Source organism: Pholcus phalangioides, unplaced genomic scaffold (assembly GCF_987345545.1).
Source record: "Pholcus phalangioides strain wild (caught in Gottingen) unplaced genomic scaffold, Ppha-v1.0 ptg000015l_1, whole genome shotgun sequence".
NCBI classification, from domain to species: domain Eukaryota; kingdom Metazoa; phylum Arthropoda; class Arachnida; order Araneae; family Pholcidae; genus Pholcus; species Pholcus phalangioides.
In genome coordinates, this window is record NW_028301608.1 from 57,291,904 (window position 1) to 57,313,391 (window position 21,488).

General features: G+C 33.7%; 2 long non-coding RNA genes across 2 annotated transcripts; both read left to right on the forward strand.

The window, feature by feature from the left end:
• Window positions 1–2,668: 2,668 nt before the first annotated feature.
• Window positions 2,669–7,991, forward strand: LOC149076279 (uncharacterized). Its single transcript, XR_016194059.1, has 3 exons — window positions 2,669–2,809; window positions 5,877–5,955; window positions 7,486–7,991. It is a non-coding gene; the product is annotated as an uncharacterized LOC149076279 (long non-coding RNA).
• Window positions 7,992–15,812: 7,821 nt separating this feature from the next.
• Window positions 15,813–18,160, forward strand: LOC149076280 (uncharacterized). Its single transcript, XR_016194061.1, has 3 exons — window positions 15,813–15,846; window positions 17,253–17,326; window positions 17,922–18,160. It is a non-coding gene; the product is annotated as an uncharacterized LOC149076280 (long non-coding RNA).
• The last annotated feature ends 3,328 nt before the right edge of the window (window positions 18,161–21,488 follow it).

Sequence of the window (21,488 nt, forward strand, 5' to 3'; positions counted from 1 at the left end):
GTATTTCTTTTTTTATTTTAAATTTTGGTCACCACATTCCCTTTTCTTCCTCATTTTTCAAGAGAAAACAATTTTCTTTGAACATCTGAGAAGAAAAAAAAAATGTTTTTAAAATAACTGAATGTCCAATGTGTCAGAATACAGTTTTAGAAAGAAATTCAGTCTGAAGAAAGAATTTTCTAGTATTTATAATACCAGTAGAGTTGAGATATTTCTCATATATTTTTTTGTTTTTACGACGTACATATTTTTAGAACAAAAATTCAGTTTGTTTTACTTTTCATATTCTGACTGTTTTTTTTTCCATCGTAAACAGTGTTTCAAGTAACTTCCTTTAGCAATTCATTTCAAGCAGTTCACTTTTGATGCCAAAAATAGAGTTGTTAATTGTCCTATTCTCAAGAGAGAGTTTTCTATTTGATATAATTTTAATTAATCATTTGAAACACAGACATAAAACATTTCGGGGCGCAGCTAGCTTGCGAGGTCAAAAAGAAAATATATAATAATAATTGATGCATGTTTGTCGGTACGAAAGTAACAAGTACGGTGCAGGAGTTTGCAACAGGAAAAAGGGAAAATCATTGCTTATTTTCTCTTTTGTTCCTTTCAAATCAGCGATTTTACTTATTCTTGATGAATTAGTTTCGGTATTTAAAAAGCATTTAAATTGCAATCTCAGTAAGACCAGTGTTTTTCAACCTTTCATTTCTTGCGGACCAAGAATTTCGTGGACTAGCATTCACAATGTGGATAATGAAAAGGAGGAAAAGTTTTCCCAACCTTCTGAGTAATTATACAGAGTTTCGTATTTATATTCTATTCTCGTATAATCGAGATTAATTCTGTCAAATAAAAGCGAAACTATATGTTATAGTAATGGATGTAAAACATCAACAGATGCAACATCATCAATGCAACATCATAATAAAGAATAAATGCTGCGATGACACATACATTTTTATTTTTATGCTGCAAAACGGCGTAAATTTTATGAGTCATGATACCGGTTGATATTTTTTTAATCTTTTCCGCAGAACAGCAGTTATTATATTACTGTTATACTAGCAAAAATACACACAGGCTCGAATTTGCGACATACACTAGGTACTAGGATAATTGAAAAACTAACAAAACATTGTAAGGAGTATACGTATCGGAAACGCATTGTTACGGAGCTTTGGCAACCGAAGTAAACGTTGCAAAAGTCATTGTTGAGAGCAAAAATCATTATTTGCCCGACAGTTTTTCGTCCATTTCGGGCATTTTCCCTGCTCTGACAAAGTTTTAAAGTAGCCTATCGTTCAAGTCGGATTCCATTTGGTTTATATGCGGGATGGTATATGCTATATATGCAGGCATATGGTTTGGTTTATATGCACGACCGATAACCGCCTGTTGCGGTTGATATGTATCTAAAATTGTAGATTTGTTTAGAAAACACATCTAAAGACAGACATACACAGAAAACCACTTTTATATACATAAATGTATACAGGGTGTTCTATAAGTGCTAATGCGGCCTTTATCTCATGATTCCGATTTAAAAAATGCTCAAGTCGTTCAAAAATTTCCCTGTACCAGTTTTGGGAGTGAAGATACAGTGTGTCACAAAATAATAATAATAATAAAATGTTTATACGGTCCTCTTCTTGTCTAACTTCCAACTACAAAGTTGTTGTCCAGTATCACCTCAGGTCAACCGAAAAAAAAATCCACGTTTCTAAGTGCAGTATTCGCTGAGATATTAAAATTCGAAATCGGGGAAACATATTGCACTTACAAACATGTGATTTTTCTGTTGGTCTCGGGAGATCCTGGACAGCAACACTTTAATTGGAAGTTAGAGGACACAAGCGGACTGAATAAAAATTTAGATTTTTCATTCCGTCACCGACTGTATTTTCACTCTAAAACTGGTACAGGATAATTTTGAACGCCTGTTGAGCATTTTTCTAAAAAATTGAAATCGCACCTTTACGACGGACGGTTGATGAGATAAAAGCCGCATTAGTACTTACCTCCGTATATTACTAGCTGTAATACCCGGTGATGCTCGAATTTTTATCCTTACACTGGGACATTGAAGAAGTTACAAACCATTTCAATGAGATAAACAAGTTTGAAACGCATTGTTTGGGAACCACGGCAACCAACGTAAACATGCCAAAATTCATTGAGGCCCTTGCTTGAACCATTTTTTTCCCCATAGTTTTTTCCCCATTTCGGGCATTCGCCCAGCTCTCAAGAATTTTTATTGTTAACCGCATTGTCAATATTGCACGTTGCTTATCAAGTTATTACGAGCTTATTAGAAACTCGAATAACAAAAATCCATTAACTTTCCATGTAAATTGTTCTTCCCTGTTAAATGTAAAGATTAAAGGTCGCCATACGATATAATACGACGATATTTTCCATGTCTCAAGGTTAGAAAGTTTAATATTCCTCCTCATCGTCCTTTATACTTTTAACATAGTTTCGACGTGCATAGGAGGTTTCATAAAACATTAAAAACTGTTTACGTATGCTATCTTGTATTTGCTTTAAGCAATACATGTATATTTTTCTTCTAAGAAGTATCCGAGTTAGCATATTTGGCTTCTTTTCTCGTCTGGACATTTCTTAAGAATATTTCTTAACAACAAGATTCGATCAACAAATACGCAGCTACCCTGAATGACCGGGTGTTCAAATACATAACAACGCACGGAAGCCTTTCTTACCGATTGTTTCTATAAAGTACTACATACTTAGAAAGCTTGCCTTCCGACCACTTCGAGTGCAGTAAAGTTTATAAAGCTGATAGGTAAGTGCTTCTTTCCCTCGGCTGTGATAACGCTTATTAATATGCAGTTTAATCCTAATTCAATTTATACGCAGTGGAAATGATTTTCGAATTCCGTTCGAACAATCAGAAACTATGAGTCTAATTAAGATTTAATTATGTTTCAATTAATTATGTATATATTTTTATTTTACAAACAATTGAATTGTTTTGAAAATTTACTTTTTGGTCAATTGACTGTAATTATATTTGATTGGAGTACAACGACGTTTACATTACCTGATGTGAACTTGATTCTGAAGATGAAGGATGGTAGATAAATTGCATTCAAGGCCATGGCAAATTTGTTTTTGATTAAGATAAGTTTGAATAGTTAATTTTCTGAGGGATAAAAAAAAACCTGAAATTATATGGAGATGGAGATTTTACTCTTGTTTAATTTTGTTATTGAAGTCACTATTTACCATTTTAGAGACATCTCTGAAATTCTGTCTATACTGTAAGGCATATTTTCATTTTACGTGCTTAAAATTTAATTGTTTCGTGGACTGCAATGTACATTTCCTGTTCAAAGAGGTTTGAATATATCTTATATTTTCGTTTTGACACTTACAATCAGTCCTCGGTATAACGTCCCAACCCGAGTCCGAATAAACATAACTCGTTAAGTAGGATGACTGAACATCCAATAAGTCGATTTGCGAGCCATGCTTACTTTATGTGCTCCAAACTGATGTTATAACTGGGGGAGACACACACACATTAAACGTCGTGGACGTTGAAACGTTACACCAAGATCTGGCGGTATTTTTTAAACAAGTTTTCATGGGAATTCCATTGCAATAACTGTTTCAATATCCTCAAACTTGGATTGATATGGTTACCGGGAACTGGAAATTTAATATAGAGTATGTAGCTGATGACAAACAAGTTATATGTAAGTAACAACAACATTGGATGAATTACCCACTTAACTTTCCTGGCTGAAACATTTTTACTAGATTTGTAACGTCCCCCGATTAAAAAAACAATGTAGGTTCGGTATATCAGTGAAGTTTTGCGTTAATTTCAGAATGTTTATACTATTTTTCACTAATTAATAATTGTTACACTATACAGTAGCTACAGTGGAGAACCATGTCAAATATCACATAACTATTTCTACCAAAGTCTATAATTTTCCCATTGTTTTGGTACGAGAATTCCGATATTCTGTCTTATTTGAAACTGAGACGTAATTTCAGAAAATATTTTGATTTCATCGGTCCACGAGCTTCAATAATTTTTTGGCAAGTGCTCAACGATGGTAGTCAAAACTGTAGAATGGCATTCCTAGTATCTCAATACTGTACAAATTATATATTATATAGTAGAATTTCCTGTAAGTCCTAGTCATTATCTCGCCAAACGTTCGTCGTAGACGTGTGATTCTAATTTTAAAAAAATGCTCAAAATGTGTTCAAAAATCACGCTTTACCAGTTTCGAGAGTTAAAATGCAGTACAGTCACAAAATAAAAAAAATCTAAATTTTTATATAGACATTCCCATCATAAAATAACCAAATTAGAGAAAGTTGTTACACTGTTTCGCCTGAAACAATAAATTTTTATGTTTTAAAGTGAAATATTTACTGAGGTATTTGAAATCGGAGAATAGTTGGGGAAGACCAGTCTAAATGAGGGAAAGAAGCGTTGTCTGTTAGTTTATTTTATACGGTTCTTTCCTAATTTTTCTTCAAGTTTTGAATTCAAATATCTGAGTGAATAATACACTTGGAAACATAATTTTTTTCTGTTGGTCTCGAGGGATTCGGGATAACAGTTTTCTAACTGGAAGTTAGATAACCGTCCGCCAGAGCGTATATAGAATTAGATTTTTTTAAATTTCATTTTAAACCCAAAAAATAAAGTGGGGTTCCGTATACACACGAAACTACGGTAATTCTATACTAGTTCAAGTATCTACTAATAACGAATATACAGGGTGCATTGGAAAATATCTTTGCCCTGAAGTTACTGGCGAGCCGTTGATCCTAAATTCATACTTCCAAGTAGAGAAAAGGCACCTAAATAACTACCTCAGATACATTATTCATAATGCAAGACATTTTATAGTTATGGAAATAGAAAAAAAACCTTTTTATTTGAGCACCCTGTCCTAAAAACTCCGATTATATAGGGATTGTTGCTCTGTCTCTCTTGGCCCCAAAAAACTATGTTTTTATGTCCGACATTCTGAGATATTGAATTCAAATAATCGCTAAAAATAAAAGATAGAACAGCACATCAAGCGTAGAATTAGCTTGTCCGTTGGTATTTTCCTTCATTTTCAGCTCATTTCGAATTCAAACATCTCAGCGTATATTGCCAAGACACACTGTATTTGTACTCTCAAAACTGCTACAGGGTGATTTCATAACACATTTTGAGCTTTTTTTAAAATTAGAATCATATCTCTACGATGAACGTTTGATGAGATAAAGGCCGAATTAAGACTTACAGGACACCCTGTAGATATTAATATTATACCTTAAATCAGACGTTTTTAACAAGGGGTCCTTTGCTACAAGATATCCGTGACCTTGAATAGAAAATAATAAACTCATTGTTTTTGTACTGCTAAGTTTATTTTGTACACGTTCTGTGTGTGTGTGTGTGTGGCCTTCGATTTATTTCCACGGGAGCCGCGGATTTCTCATTGACGCAAAGGGTGTAAGGTATCGTTATAGAGGGATTTGTCGTAGTAAAGGATATCGTTACGTCGAGATTAGTTCAACATTAGATTATAGGCAATTCCAAACGAGACTCCAAAAACTATCGAGATATTTATCGGTATATCGAGTATTGTTGTAGTGAAGTATCAATGCATAATACAGAATACGACTACAAAGTTTACTGTATCCATTGTATAATTTGAAAGATAATTCTTAAAATTTTCCTCCATCAGGAATGCAATTATAACATTAGAAAATGAAAGAAAAATCATAGAAATTACATTTTTTCCTTACGTATATTGCGATTATTTCTTTTGTAAAACATTGTTTCCAAAAATAACAAAAAAAAATTGTTACTTTTTTATTATCCGTAGCGAAAAGTTGTCTGAAGGTGCATAGCCATGAAATCCATATACATTTTTCTGATGGTCACGGTTGCCCTTGCTGTGCTAGGTAATTATGCTTATTATTATTAATTTTATTGTTATTATTATTAAGATAGACTTCGTTTCTTGTTCGGCTGATTCAGAATCGATACTACGTATACGGTATTAATTAACCAGGGCTTTTTAACTAGTTTTGATACAATATATTCTGTATATTTGTATTACTTAAATAGCTTGTTTTTAATAAATTTAATTCTGAGGAGCGTAACAGTTTCAGCTGTAATAATGGCTTTCATCCCTTGTTAGAGTCATTGAAAAAATGAAAATTTATCCCATTTTTATGGGAAAAATAATATTACCGGTCAAATTCAGGTGCATGTACCTACACACAGTGGCGTGGTGGAAAGATGCTCACATACCACTGTCGTAAGGCTGCCGTCAGGTCGCAGTTTCGAACCGGCGAAAGAATATAAATGACAAAATATTTTCCATAACTAGATTGAGGCGACCACTAATAGATGGCGCTTACATTTTAAACCTAATTCGTTCACTAAATTAAGACATGAACTGATTTTCTTAATTTTTTTCTGTTGTTTTCCCTTCTGATTCTTTAGTTTAGAGATATTAACCATAAAATTCATGAAAAAAAAATCCTGTATGCTTTCTGGACTTGCCATAGAAACAATATTAAACTTAAAAATTGTTTTTTAAATATAGGTGACAAAAATTGAAATTTACGGCCAAGTGCTGAAAAGAATGAAATTTATTTTTTTGGAAATAAAGTTTCGAATCGCACGCTCAGGGAAAAGATACGAGTACGTCCATGCAAGAAAAAATATTTTTTTCTGGTTTTTTTTTCAACATTGGCAATATCTTAATTCGAAAAGCGCTAAAAATGAAGGAAAAGACCAACGGACAAGCTCATTCTGCGCTTGATGCGCTGTTCTATCTTTTATTTTCAGCGATTATTTGAATTAAAATATCTCAGACAGAGCAACAATTCCCTTTATAATCGAGCAGGGTTTTTAGCACAGGGTGATCAAATAAAAATGTTTTTTTTCTATTTCCATAACTATAAAATGTCTTGCATTATGAATAATGTATCTGAGGTAGTTATTTGGGTGCCTTTTTTCAACTTGGAAGTGCCTTTAGGGTCAACGGCTCGCCTGTAACTTCAGGGCAAAGACACTTTTCTATGCACCCTGCATATTCGTATAGACTTGTAAATATATACTTACGTAGTATACCTACTTACAAGTAGATACTTGAATTAGTATAGAATTGCCGTAATTTAACGTGTAAAAGGAACCCCCTTTATTTTTTGGGCTTAAAATTTTCAAAAAAAATGTTGAGAAAGATGTAACTAATATTATCCAAGTATAAGAACCCTTCCACCCTATTTTTGTTTGGGACCCAGTTTTTTGCAAAAAAGGGTTCTTTATTCACGTTCAAAATACGGCAATTAAGTATTTTATTACTAATTATTATAATTATTAATAATTAACTATTTTAAGGTTGAATTAAGTATTATATATCAGTTTGTTAGATATTTGTCTTCTATACTTGTGCCACAATAACTTATTACTTTTCCCCCCAGTTGAACACACGACATACGCTAAGAAAAAATGCAATATCGACAAGTGCCTGGACGACTGCTTTAACAAGGAAAATAAAATGAAAGCTCGATGCACGCGCGATCAAGAATGCGTCTGCGTAGATCGAGTATGTGATCCCGAAAAGTGCTCCGGAGATTGCGAGGCTAAAACTGGATCCGGATCCTGGAGATGCACCCACGAAGATTTATGCAAATGCAAGGGCGAATTTTAAGATTTCAACGTCATGTGGTTGTGAGATGTTCGGTTCTGTTACATTCCGCAATGAACCGTGATGAATGTTTATCAAATGAAGAGAAAAAAAGTAATAAATATTTTCTGCATTCGAATATGTCGGGGAATAGCTCTTAATTAAAAACTGTACAAAAAATTTTGTTTGCTACTCTTGATTTCACAAAATTTGTTTTTAGTTATAAGGCACATAATTGTATAATCATGATTACATAAGCTCAAACTCAACAGCAACAACAATAAAATATCATGAAATAAATATTGTGACGGAATTTTCATTTCCTAATTTTTTTTTAAATCTTAAAAGCTTTTTCTTACTATAGAAAGTTATTTCTACTCGCTTGCATTCGCTATGCATGCATAACCCTTGTACAGCGGGTCAAATGTATTTAGGACCATCTCATGTGGCCTGTGTAATTATTTTAAATGTATATTGTGTCCTGTGTAAGTGTTCTAATGCGGCCTTTGTCTCATCAACCGTCGTAAAGGTATAGTTTCAATTTAAAATACGCTCGAAAAACGTTCAAAAATTTCCCTGTACCACTTTAGAGAGTGAAAAAAAACAGTGTACAACAAAACAAAAGATCTAAATTTTTATATGGTCCTTTTGCCTTTCAACTTCTCCTGAAGGCAAGAGAAATTCCAAGTGTCCAAGTGCAATATTCACTAGGGATATCCCAATTCAACAATCTGAGAAATTTTGGGAAACGACGGCATAGATGAGGGAAAAGAGCGTTGTGCCTTTTAATGTTTTTGCTGTTCTTTCCCAACTTACCTCGAATTTTGGAATTCAAATATCTTTGCGAATATTGCACTTAAAAACATGAAAGTTTTTCTGTTGCCTGAGAAGATACAGGGCAAAAACTTTAGAAGTTACAGGGCCATGGGACCACATAAAAATTTAGACTTTTTTTATTTTGCGTCACACACTGTATTTTCACTCTCAAAACTGCTATAAGGTAATTTTTGAGCATCTTTTGAGCATTTTTTGAATTGGAATCACATATTTACGACAGATGGCTGATGAGATAATTGCCGCAATAACACTTACAGGACACCCTGTATAAATATAATCATTTAAATGGTGGAAAAATTAAACAGTTCCGGATTCTCAATGGGTTGAAATTTCACGGTGGAGGGGGAATTTCGTTTCGTAAAAAAGATATGATGAGGGTCATCTTCAGTGGTCTGTGGGTCCCGAGAACTGAATATTTTTGAGCAGTTAATATACCTTCTTGCCTTCTCCAAAAAACTGCTGACAAGCGCCGGAATTTGCCGTGCTCTTTCATGATGAAATAATAATATTATTGCATACAATTCGGAATTGTAAGTTATAAAATGATGAAAGAGAGAGAGAGAGAGAGAGAGAGAGATCTATGTGGTGTTTCCAAATTGTAGGGCCAGCTGCCCTCGTTATCTTGGCCTTACGACGGGTGGCATCCGTTTATTACAATTTATATTTTTATTATGCTTGAAATCAAATATTTAAAAAAAAACAAATTTCCCCAATTATAGTTAACAAGTTTGACGTGGTAGCCCAGGTCGATAAGATACTCTCCTAAAGTACCAAAAGGATGTTTCGAGGTGTCGTTATCAAATTGGACATCCGATTCGTCCTTGTCAGAAACTTTCCTGCCAGAGAAATACAACAGAAACGGCGACATGGTTGCAGAAAAGGATTGCTACCGCAGGGATAGTCCCACACCGAGGGTTTAGCGCACCAACCTCTCTTTAGGTTGCCGTTCGTAATCGGCGATACCTTGTAAGTGCGGGTCTAATCATCCGCCGTGTGCAGAAAATGACCATAGCGTGACCAAATTGATCAAATGATATTTAACAATTTATTAAACTTGTTAAAAAGCTATTGAAGGCATCACCAAATGGTTAAGTAGCCTTGATTTAGAATCATAGAATATGATACATAACTGTATCGATAGCTTAGAAACGTTACGTTACAAACAAGTTTCACAAATTGCTAAGTATGTGTATCGCATACCAACAGAAAATTTTCAAATTAGAAAAATAGTCATTTAAATACGTTTGATAAAAGAGGAACCGTTGGCCGTAATTTCAAATCAACATCACGAGATCTGTCAAATCAGAGTGAAGGATAGCAAATAACAGAATGAGCTTCAAAAGTTTCAACTTCGGAATGCTACTAATTAAAAAGCATAGTTAAGCAATACATATTTGTATATATAGGCCCCCGGAAACCTATGGAGTAAAAAAAGTCTTCATTTTAGAAATAGCTGATTCACTCGGAGCACATCATCAATAAACTCACATGATAATTGAAACAAAAATTAAAAATTTTGAAATCGAATCCTAATTAAATAGACAAAATCACTTTGCCACAGCTCCGTAGTGCCGAGGTATTCGACGGTAATTCCTTGAAAAACTCAAAATGTTTTCTTTAATCGATGAGAAGCAAACGATGTTATTTACAAAATATGGTAATGAAAACATTTTATAATGCGAAAAGATCGCGATTTCATTTTTTTTTCTTTCAAGCAGGGATTCTTTTCTAAATTCGTAGAGGACGAGTCGCAGCCTTCGACTCTCAGAAATAGCTTTTCCCGCGGTTATGAATCCCTGTTTATTTTTCTACTGGGATACTGTATGTATTAATTTTTTAACTGGCGATAAAGGCACAATCTATTTGATCGTTACTGCATGAATTATAGCTTGAGGAAAAATATGGCTAGTTGTGATGTAAAAAAATTTTTCTTGGCTTTTATCTGCGAAATAACTCTGCACAGGCTGGTATTTAGACAAAAAAATCTCAGTGAAACGATGGTAGTTCCAATGTTGGGAATTCTTTGAAGATAAGCTTAAGTTTTTAGCGTCCGGCCCCTTGGGGCATACGCTGAAAACTGATCTTCAAAGATAAGGAAGAACCAATCTTTTTCTGGAGATGGCGTAGTTGAATTACGCCAATCAGATAGAGGCTATATGGAAAGCTTTTATTTTCAAATGGGAAAATTTCCACAATTACTAAATTTACAATAGAAGTAAAAGAACCTATTTACTCCCCGGAATGGGCTGCTTTACTAAACTGAAAAAATACCCGACTAGTAGCATACGAGAGTGGTATCTATATAAGAATATTCTAATAAACAAAATTTCTGACAAAATTGGAGCAGGTGGAGTCAAAGACAAATACAACGCCACAACAGGCAAATTGCCCAACGAGGTGGCTGACTTAAGACGGAACCCCCCCAACGAATCGGTACATGCGGGAATTTTTCGTGTACGTGTAGTGCAACCAGACGTAAAGTTTGTTTCTGTGTAATGTTGTTATGTGTAGTGCTGCCATCTGCCACCAGTTTTTTTTTTCTAACTATGAGTGAAGTGTTATGATTGAATGATTTATCGTTGTAGGACTGTTGCTCTCTGTGGCGAGACTTTTTAACAGGGAGATCGGCTCGCATTTGCGCCTTGAAGTTGGGAACCACAGATAACCAACTTCAGCCGACCACCACTGTGGGGTTCGAACCCGGATCCTCGCATCGTGAGTCGAGTCCGTCACTATAACCACTCGACCACCACAGCGGCAACAAACTGGAAATTTCTACCCACCTGTTGATTCCAGAAGGCTTCCCCCCACTTAGAGAAAAAAGGTATACTTATTTCTCTATCGAGAGTGACATAAGAAACACGAGCAATACACAGTGGAACCTGTAATAACGGACATTCCCTTAAGTGGAAGCCTCAAACCACTTTTGAATTACATCGTTGGGACTCAATGTGTATTTTTCCATCCATTAACGCACACTTCTCGTTAGCGAACAAACAGTTCAGTGTCATGGGTGTCCGTTAGCGAGAGCTTCTACTGTATAATGCGACTCTGATAGCGATTCTGAAAAAAAATGTCGCGTTTTGAAAAAAACACCAGTAGCTCCACCACTTTGTTATGTTCCCTTTTGAATTAAAAATACCAAATTGAATGAACAAGGTGGATATGTTCCCTTTTGGATATGAAACGACTTTATTCTTTAATTTTTGCCAAAACATTCCCGTTTGAATGAACCCTGTATAATCGAAGAGCCCACCCCCAAAGATTCAGAAACTACTAAAATAAAAAGTGAATTTCGAAGTGGACGTGTTCCGTTGTGAAGTCCGACTACCATAGAGATATAAACTGAACTAAAACCTAATTACTGTACTGTATTTCCCAAAATTTGACCCCCGGATTATACGTTTATAACATTGGAATTTCTCACTGATGGCCGCACGGTGTATGGAAGAAAATGAATATTTTCCAGAATACATTAATTTGTTTCATAAGTTATTAATGAAGTATAAAACAAGCATTCAATCTCGATGTGATTCGAACTCTCTTTATAAACCCTATATAAAGATCAACAAATATAGAGGAATGTGTAAAATTTCAAGTAAAATAGAAAAACTGTAATTGTGTTTTTGTCTTACGGTGTAGCGTCTCCAAGTTTTGAAGAACACTTCTGGTAGGATATGTGTTCATGCACATAACGGTCAAAGATATAGACATAAGCAAAACGTAAGCTATCGCAATAACAATTTGTTATGACTGTCAACATAACATTATATGATGGATGGCAGGTGATTCAACCAATTGCTTCTTATCATACGCTATCGTTCTATATTGTTTATCTCATTATTGTTCTTTGTTTGCTTATTGTTATTATTTTTATTCACATCGAGTACATAGAAACCGTTCAATATGATGATACGGCTTTTTCCGTGGAATAACGATGATGACGTTCAACTTCACGCCACCTTTAGGTTTTCAATATTTTGTGTGTGTGTGTGTGTGGCAGCATAAAAAAAAATCCTCATTATTAAGTAACCCGCTTGTGAATTAATTTTTTTTTAATATTATGAGTTCCCCTCCCCCCGTTATTCCCTACGATTCAGCCAAACAAATAACCGAGGATGACATCACTCTTCGCTATCCATGCAAACCTTTTTAACAGCTGGCTGATGCGAAGATATATTTTTGGAAAGAGAAAATTTTTTCAACTCCCCTGCGGGAAATCGAACTCGTGTCCTTTCACTTTCCGAGTAAACGCCCTAGAACAGTTTCTTAACCTTTTTCAGCTCATGGCCCCCTCATGGATAATTTTTTTCGTGCCTCCCCTCCCCTTCGCCCTACCCTAACCTCCTCTATCTTCATCCAAGAGTGAGATACTTTCTACTTACTGAATTTAGTCTAATCGAAACTAAATTTATTATGAATGGGATTTTAATAAATCAGATCATCTCCGGAATCTGTCTAGGCATGGATTCAAAAAGTGAATTATCGTATCTCCCAGGAGTCAAATTATATCATAAAAAACGGTCTGTGTAAAATACGGAACGAGCCAACGAACCTGCACGATAAATCGACCCGCCCAACACATCAACCGTTATTCTGGGGGTCCTTCATTCTTAGCTGGAAGTAACAGCTTGCATAAGTATGAAAATCTTAGGACCAAATCTCATATAGTGCAGTCCCCCTCCCTCCATTATAGACATGAAGACCTGGGTCATGACCACATAGACCAAGGGTTAACATGGCACTGATTCTATGGACGGATGTGATGGATTCTGAGAGTAGTAATATTTTTCAACGATCTTTCACTTTTAAAGTTATTTCTCTTCACAGCTCTCTATGACACCCTTCACCACCTGTCGCGGTTCACCTTCCTTCTGATTTTCTCTCGTGGCCCCCCCCCAGAATATCCCAGGACCGCAAGGGAGCCATATGGTCCCAGGTTGAGAACCACTGCACTAGACTACAGAGGTAACGAACATCTCAATCTTTCCTTGGAGCTGGTGTGCACTGAACGGGACCGTACATGGACGGTCAAACACAATTCAGCCCAAAGCTCACAATTGCTGATGATGCCACCAGATGGCGACTTATCCGAAGGTGACGTCACTCTCCGTTATCCATGCAAACGTTTTTAACAGCTGGCTGATGCGATGATATATTTTTGGAAATAAATAAAATTCAACTGCCCCTGCGGGGAATCGAGCCCACGTCCTCTAACTTTCCGGGTGAACGCCCTAGACCACTACACTACAGAGGCAACGAATATCTCATCTTTCCTTGGAGCTCGTGTGCCCTGAACTGAAAGGACGTGGGTTCGATTCCCCACGGGCAGTTGAATATTTTCTCTCTTTCCAAAAATATATCTTCGCATCAGCCCCAGCTGTTAAAAACTTTGCAAACAAATAAGCGCGTTAATATTCCGATGGGAGGTGATGTCATAATGATATACCACTGTAATACGCATTGAGATATCGAGATCTAAAATTCTTAACCTTGTCGTGTTCTTAAAAACCACTCTTCTTCTGGTTATAAATGTCAATCGGCTGTTATTGAAATCTATACATAAATTTAATTCACTTCCATTTTTCCCTTCTTCCGAATAATATATCAAAACAAGATCATTTTGATCACTCTTCTGACCTGTTTAGCTCTGAGCCTCCTACTTCACACATTATATACGCAATTCATATCATAGGCATAGACAAAATTTTAGATACTTAGATTTCACTTTCTGAACTAAACACAGCTCTAACAAATCTTAAAACTTACAAAGCGCTCGGAGTGGATCTCATAATAAATGAATTCCTGATCAATCTATTTCCCATTGGCAAAAACATTTTACTCAAAATTTTCAATTATTTTCTGGAAAAGTCACACCTTTCATATGCTTGAAGTCATAGTGCAGCCGAACTACAAAAAGAAAGGTGATCGCTCTGTACCATCCAATTACCACCCGATGTCATTGGTCAGTTTAAACTGTTCACGTCTATTTTGAATATTAGATTGAGAAAATTGTTAAAAATAAACAAGCTCATACCGATACAGGACAAACCAGTTTTAGGCAAAAATACAGCTCTGTCGACCAGATCTTTGCATTCAACAATAGAAGAGAAGCTATCTAGACCTCGCGGTAGATTCCATGTCCTGCACGTTGACTTCAAAAATGCATTTGACAGCATAGACCCTGGAATACTTTTTTACGTTATGAATAGATTTAGTTCTTAGACTGAGTTCTTCTTTCGTAAATTTGATCAAAAATATCTATCTTAAAGCTTCACTAACAGTAAGAACTGACTTAAGAACAGTAAGAACTGCGCTGAAGCAAAAATATACACATATACAACAAATTTTCAACAATTATTTAGTTGCAATAGTCATTCTGAGAAAATGCAGTCCAAACAACTCCCCTTTAACCCATTAATGACGACTTTGATTTTTTTTTTAAACAAAAAATAATGAGCGGAATCACTTCCACCATTTATTGGCAAAGAAAAAACTTAAAATTCAGAATGACGATTTTTTTATCAACCGACGTTAATGGGTTAACAATAACATTCTTCGTATTCTCAAATTATTTACTCATAAGTATATTTGGACTTTACGGAGCTTCTTTAACTTATATATATATATATATATTGTGTGTCATCTGAAGCTTTAAAGGGCATAAATTTAGGTATACGTGTAGTTTTTAATATTATAATGATAATTCCTTGCCTTCCATGCCGCAATTTGACGAACCCTATCATAAAATGTGGGAAACATCCGGTGGAGGAGAAGGAGTATTTGGATGAAATGCATGTTCATGAAGATATTATCCAAATAATTATTGTACAGGATCATTTTTTGATCACCGTAATTTCCGTAATAAAGCCATACCTTATGAAATTAATTGTTTTCAACTTTTCTTCTCGATTTTTTTTTGTTTTGGTTGGGATAACTAGAAAACATTTATGAAACATTTTTTTTTGTTTGTTTCATTTCCCCGTTTGGAAACATAAACATACACTCGAAATATAGAAATGTGGTATTTGCGAATCATTTTCCACTGTGTAACGAGCTTCTTTTATAAATTTTAAAAATTGAAAATATACAACAAACACAGACATTTGTTTTCCACAAATCCAATTTAAACAATATGTTTATAAGAACGCTGCTTCGTAACAGCTGCCCTAATTAATGTTTCAGAAGAAGATTTTTTACGTCTGACCTCTAATTTTACTTTTGTTTACGCCAATGAAAACATATTTAAGTCTTGGACTTTGCGATTTCAGCAACATTAGAAGTTCAGAGACACTTAGAAGAAATATTGAAGTCAGAGGTATGTGTGTTCTAAACTAACTTTTCACTGTTTTTATGCATATTATTTAGGCTTCACCCAATATCAGTCACTTTCAAAAACAATATTTGCATAGTGAATAATTGCAGAATTTTATGAGAATTAAGTTAATTTTTATGCCATTTTATCTCCATTAATTTGTCTGGAATGTGATTTATTTGTGATTACCGCGTTCTCATTCTCAAATCAGTTTATTTTAAAGGTTCAAACTAAGTTTTATCTTTGTAGGTAAAAATCATTTTCAAATAAGAAAAGTAATCCTCTGGCTGACAATCAATGACTCACTTTTCTAGAAAAGGATGTTATTTATTATGTCTGTGAGAATAAAACGCTAGTAACAGTCTTCTGGTAGTAATCATGGAATTAATGGTTTTGCTTCGAAAAGAAATTTGCACATTGTTTTTGGTGCAAACCAAACTTTCATCCAGTGTTATCCGAAAAAAAAACATTTTAAGAGTAGTTTTACCGATTAATATACCTTTACAAAATTTTTAGAGGTAGTTTTGTACAAACAGTGGTATTTTTTGATGAAAAACAGAGAAATAACTCCATTAAAAATAAATTTCTTAAAATTCGAAGTATTTTCACTTCTTTACGGAATTTTTTAGGATTAAAATTGGATTTTAATGCTTCAATCACTCATGTGGATATGCATTGGAGAGCAAAGCTCTCATCGCTCTCTACATTTATTTTTGATGTTTCAAAATTTTGGTGCCTCATTCAATGAAAACAGTTGAGGCTCTAAATTACCGATTTTAACCATTGCCTCCAGTGAAGGAGCAGGACTGAAGCAAGACATGATCCTTTTTTTTTTGTCATACATTATTATGAGTTAAGATTTAGATTTATGCTACCTTATTAATCATGAATTCTTCCCCTATCGGGATTTTAACTGGGATCCACGAATCTCTAAAGATGTAGTGTATTTCTTAGTCAAGTCTTAATTATATTATTCTCTGAAACATAATTTAGGTGATGTTGGTTCTGTTAAATGTATTACGCCAATCTAAACTTGTCTTAAACTGCAAAATTTAATCGATTGAGATCTAATCCATTGATTTAACTAAATGTTTTCATTACGCTCAAAAAGTAATTGATTTTTCCAGTCTAAGATAAGTTGAATTCTGAAAAAAACTGAATTAGATATTGGAATACATGATAAAAATGTTATTTTATTTCGCATTATTATAAAAAAAGAACAAAGTATAACTAGTGACACTATATGTAAGTATAATTATGTATGTATGATGAGTATAACTAGTTATAATTTATTCGTGATACGGTAAGTAATTAATGGATGAATGAAAGTTATTGTACACCTCTGTTCAAACACGAAAAGGAAAAAAAATAGTGTGACATTCTCTCGTTCTGTTATTTTGATATACCAGGTTGATTCTTTATTGGAGCACCATGAAGTTCACATATTTCTTCTTTCTCATCACAATGATCTTCGCAGTTCTGGGTAAGAAAATATCACAACTGTTTTATTTCCAATTAAGATCAGATTCATATGTGCTTAAAAATGTATCCATCATAATTAAATCACAAGTTATGAATGACCAATATTCATAATATAAAACAAACCGGAATTCTTCATATAAAATGAATTTTATAAATAACAAAGGTACTTTTATAATTTATAATACGATAGTTTTCCATCATATCTGCAGTTTAAAGATATTCCAGTTTTAACTCTTGAAACAAAAGTGAATTACCATCACTTTAACTCGTGTTTTAAATTCATTTCATTTTAATCAAATTATAACCGTTTATTCAAATTATGAATGATTTAATACAAAAAAGTAAAAACTAAAAATAACCCAAGTATGTGTGAAAATGATGGGAATTTATTATATCGACTTCATTTGCAAGTTAATGTGGACAGCGAATGCAATTTCGTTTTTTTCTATAAACTTTAACTTTATTATAATTTTTTTATGGTACAAGCTAATTTTTTTAGTGTATGATGGTTTTTAGGATAAGTTGCATATTAGTTAATTTTTTTTTAAATTTCATTCATAATTTTATGCAATTCAAGGTTTTTTTTTATCCAACAGGGAGTTCGTTTGTTCAATGTGATTGCGATGTAAATGATTGCGTTCAAAATTGCTACAAGAATGAAGGTAAGATGAGAGGAAAATGCAACACCGAAGATCAATGCGAATGCTTGGACTCATAAGAAGGATGAGATTCCAAGATTTCCAAGATGTTCAAGAAATATTACGTAAATCCGCGGATATTTCTCTCTCTGATATGAAAATCCTAATAAAGATCTCAAACTTCTATTGAAGTTCTATATTTTGTTTGATTAGTAATTTTTTTTGCACATTTTCTCACATTATTTCATACTGGAAGAAAATAACATTATTAATAACTAAATAGGAAGAAATTATTTTCGAATGTGAATCTCATTTCAAAAAATAAATAATTTTGTTTGTTATATAATCACTATGCATAAACAAATCATGAGTGTATTTCAACTTGCATCCACAATCTATAACAGAATTCCTTCAGTTTTTCCTTCAAGTGGTTATACGGATATTATTTAAAGGACACAATAAAAATTCTGGTACACTGGATAAAAATAGAAACCCATGTAATTAATGTTTGAAAGCTATTTCATTCTTCATCGATAAATTATGTTTTTTTAAATGCGTGTTATCTGCTTGCTCAACAGATCGTGTTCGACACAAATTTTCATTAGTATTGAATTATACTAATAGTATTTCCAGTAATCAAAATAAAAATTTTCAACCCCCCTCTCCAACATCTTGCCAATATCATGATAGAAATGTGAAAATTGAGGTTCTGTCTGATATATTATAATGAATATATATTTATTGATGAGATATTTTATCCCTTGTAAAACGTGTCAATCCATATATTAACGTTCTTTAACAGTTAGACAAATGATATATAATCGATAAAAAATAATTAATTTCAATGATTATATTGGTAATTAATTTTTGTCGAAACTCACCAATACCAGCGTTATAGGCAGCTGTTATATGCAGTGTAGTGTAAAAACATATTTTCATTATTTATGTATGTATGAAAAACTGAAAACAAAACAGATGATGGGAAAAATTGGTATTTGAAAGCAACACATGAAAACTGAAAGCAGTATATGAACTTGGAAAAATTTCAAAAAATGAAATTAATCGAAGAGTTCCAAACTGAAATTAACCGAAGAATTCCAAAAACTTTTAACATTAGAACCGCGGCACTTTCGGTATACCTAGAACCGCGGAATGGGTCAAATTGACCCAAACTTTGAAAAAACAGTGTTTCATAGCGAAAACAGGATATTTATTTTCAGTTTCTGGATTTCTCCCTACTCTTATTCAATGTTGTTTAATTGCGTATTCGTAATGGGAAATTATACTTGTTTATGAATATAAAATGGGCTTCAAAATTAGCTAAAAAAATCATGTAATTCAGTAAAAATAAGATTTAGTATACATTATTTACTCTATTCAGTCCAAAAACATTTTTCAGTAATCCCATACATAATATGACAAAGATGTAAAATAATCGTGTCCAATTGAGCATGAGAAAGTCTATAATATGATTCTGTCAAATAAGTATTGATTTCTTACTGATAAGTGGAATTGATGATGAGCAGTTGAGCAATTTTTTTTTTCAATATTCTTGCACATTCATCGCATGTTGAAGTTGCACAACCCATGTAAAAACTGACAGTTTTGTTTCCACATTTTTATGTTATCTGGCATATCAGACTCGTTTATTTTTATTTATTACTATTACTATTATTATTATTTTGATCGCTCACAAACAGATACATGATCAAAAGCTCACGAACGTTTCCTTTTGCGCAAGGGCAATGCGTATGATGAACACAAATGATGATCGCTTATGATGATCTCTTCAATAAGATTTTAGAAGAACTGCTTTGGAAAAATAGTTCTGGCCTTCTGTACTGCTCTATACAAAATCCATGAATATTTTTATTGTGAGATCCAGGATGTTGTAGAAAACGTGTGTGATGCCACCTTCCCCGAACATTTTCTGGGCATTTGATCGCTACAACTACGATCGTTACACTTTGTTGAATTGTAGTGTGAAACAGTTTCTGTGTGAGGAAGCTTTTTGGAACTAACTACTTCTCCAATATGCACTGCCAGATGAAGCGTGCTGAGTAATGAAAAACTAATATTGTTCTTTCCTTGATAAATTGTCATTGTGGCATCATTGTTCCATACAACTGTAGTTTCACTATCTTTATTGCGTGAGGTAATATTGCTCTTCGATTTCGTCTCATCGTCTCTACTAAGTTCGTGTATTTTTGGCTTTCAACATTTGCAACAACTTCAGTGTAGTGAAAAGAGGTGTCGGTTGAGGCATTTTTGCCCTTGTTCTCAAATGGCTTGATCAGTTGCATCACTATGTGCTCTGAAAGAGAGAGATTGGTTGGACGCTGATACTTCTCAAGATTTCGATATCCGTGCAAAACATATTTGGTGCAAGCCAGAAGTTTACTCTTTTTCTGTGACATCGTTTGCCTACAGACATTTCAACTACACGTTTTTTCTTGAGTTAAGCTTTTACTCTCCCAAAATCAGTATTGAGTCCGTCAGAATTCCAGGTATTCAAGTTTACAAAGGAAAAAAAAATATTTATAGTTCTACTTGCCATTACCCCATTGAGTAAAATATAATCTGCTCTGACAATGGATTGGCCTTGACCTTGAAAAACCTTTATCTTTCACTATCTTCATTTACAAAAAAATTTAGAAAGGGTAACCACTTTCAAGAAAATTCTACACCCCTTTTTTCCTATAGAATAGTACGTTGGGTCAAAATGACCCAAACCGCGGTTCTAGGTATAAGTGCTTATAACTCTGAAACACGAAATGCGAAGATGATAAAATTTTCGTGAATTAATATTCATATGATATCATGAAAAGTCACGAAATGTTTTTAACATCTGCGTGTAAGTTTTTGAGATAAATGAAAACGAAGTTTGATTTGGGTCAAATTGACCCACTCTGCGGTTCTAGTGTTAAAGTAGCCTATTGTTGAAGTCAGGTCCCGTTTGGTAAATATGCAAAATTCGTGTGTGGTGACGATAGATCTAAAATTATTAATCGAAGAATTCAAAAATTAAATTAATCGAAGAATTCAAAAATTGAATTAATCGAAGAATTCAAAAATTAAATTAATCTAAGAATTCAAAAATGAAATTAATCGAAGAATTCAAAAATGAAATTAATCGAAGAATTCAAAAATGAAATTAATCGAAGAATTCAAAAATTAAATTAATCTAAGAATTCAAAAATGAAATTAATCGAAGAATTCAAAAATGAAATTAATCGAAGAATTCAAAAATTAAATTAATCGTAGTCAATATCTAGGCATCTCATCGGGGTGAATACCCTGGCATTGGCTAAACACAGAACGTTTCTGAAAGCATCCCTGAGCCTAAGCCTAAATAGATGCTCGATCCCCCGACGTTCTGCTATTGTACCAATGAAGTCAATAATTATAAAAAAACAAAAAAATATATATTAAAGCCAAATAAAATGCTGTCCGGAAAATATCAATAGCAAGGATTGCAGTCAATCAAATAAAAATAATAAATATACAATTAAAAGTAGATACAGA